This window comes from Chinchilla lanigera, unplaced genomic scaffold (assembly GCF_000276665.1).
Source record: "Chinchilla lanigera isolate Chin_1 unplaced genomic scaffold, ChiLan1.0 scaffold00014, whole genome shotgun sequence".
NCBI lineage: Eukaryota > Metazoa > Chordata > Mammalia > Rodentia > Chinchillidae > Chinchilla > Chinchilla lanigera.
In genome coordinates, this window is record NW_004955415.1 from 7,747,362 (window position 1) to 7,749,407 (window position 2,046).

The following is a 2,046-nucleotide window of genomic DNA, read 5'->3' on the forward strand; positions in this document are numbered from 1 at the left end:
CTTCAGACTACTATTTTGTTAGAGCTTTGTCTTAGACTTCCCAGTCATTTCTTCCATGCAGTTTCTTTACTGAACTCCTCTCCTTGAAATCTTAGGCTCTACTCCTAGTAGGGTTCCAAGGCCTGGGTCAGAGATGGTATGGGAACAGAGCTGAATCCTAGATCAAACCGAGCAATTCATTCTACTCAGGTGTCACTATGAAAAGGACAAGCAGAGGGTCAGAAATCTGCATGAACAACTGGATGGGAACATGAGAGTCCACGATAGAGAGGTCTTATGTGGGGGAGGGGCTAGAAAGTTTTCTCAAGGTCCTGGCACACACAAACAGCTTCTGTAGGCACCTGAGGCATGACCTTAGGGACAAGGAGCCTCTGAGGCCACTGAGGCAGGTGGAGAATTCTTCTATACCAGCTGGAAAGTCAGTCAGCCCAGCAACTAAAGAAAGGATGATTCCCTTTGGGTATTTTTAGAAGCAGAAATATTGAATTTCTCTGTAGTAGTAGAGATAGAAATGATGAATTTATTGACTGTCCGCTTCTTGCTAGGTAGTGTTCAGCGTGTTTCATTATTTTATCTAATCTGCATAATAATTCTATAAAATAATTACAGTCATTGCTTTCTGGGATGGATATGGCCAGCTGGTACTCAGCATCAGTTTCCACCTTCCTTGAGCTACCTTCCTGTTGTCCAGAAGCCAGAAAGCCAAGTCATTTCCAGGCTTCCTGGCAGCGAAGGTGAAGATGGGAGACAGAACTCACAAAGTAGAAGCACTCGGGCAAAATTTAGAAGGAAGAAATGAGGGTAAGGGCAATCTCCTGCTATGTTTACTATCTTCATCTGGGAGAAAGAAAAGAGAATAGAGATACCAATGCCCCATCTCCAGCATCCAAGGGCAATGGCAGTAGTAGTGGCTGCTGTGTCCTGACAGTTAGAGAGACAATGGAGGCTTCCTAATGTCTGAATGATGGCCAGGATGGTATGTTCTAGACCTCAGATGCCCCCAAAACAACTTGTTAATTCCTCACCACCCAAAGGTTTTGTGCTGGTATTCTGCAGTGTCTCAGGAGTCATTCCTACATGCCCAACCTAGAGCCCACACCTTCAGCCCTTCCAATAATTTTATATGTGTTTAATTCCCAGCATTAAATCCCTTGTGCTTCAAAATTCCAAGGGTGATTTTTTCCACACTAAACTTTTTTTAACAGATGAAGAAATGGAGTCTTACAGTGTAAACTAAAGGTCACTCAACTAGTAAGAGGTAGATCCAGAACTGTCTGCTTCATTAGACAAAAGGTGCTGCAGAATTTAGAAGAACTTGAGGGAAGAATTCACAGGCTATATTTCTAATAGGTTTGACAAAGCAAAGTACTACAAAGCCAAGTTCACATACTCTCTCTTCCCACTCTTAAACCTTTGAGTTGCACTTGTGATTGCGGTAAGTGCTTAACTTAATTGGTTTGCATCCATGCCGAGACCTCTGGGATGCCACTTACATAACTCATCCGCAGGAGTCTGCCCTGCCAATAAGTACTTGCAGATGGCTCTCACTCAACAGCCACATTAAACACAGAGCCCTGTTCTCTGAAACTACCTACTTAGCTACTCTAAGTCTTGGGTTCAGAAGAGCGAGGCAAAGATGTAATAGTAGCCGACAAATACCGAGCCCTTCCCATGTTTCAGGCAATGTTCCGTTATTTCACACTATTTCCTGGTGCAGTCCTCTTAGCAGCACTGTGAGAAAAGCATGATTACTGTCCACATCTTAAAGATCAGGAAACTGAAGTGCACAGACTGTCACCTGCCTACGTGTATGCAGCCAGTGACTGGCCAAGCTGAGATGCTAACTCAGAAGGTCTCCTATTTGTAGTGTGATGCTGACTTCCAGTCACACTCAGCATGTTTTGTTTTAATTTTATGCACTCAAGTTAACTGCATCGAGTCCCCTACGTAGTGAAATCAGATAGAAATAAACAAACAAATATAACAACCACTGTTAATCCCTATCATTTGGTTTGAACCCCATATCATTCTTAATGTCCTTGCTTT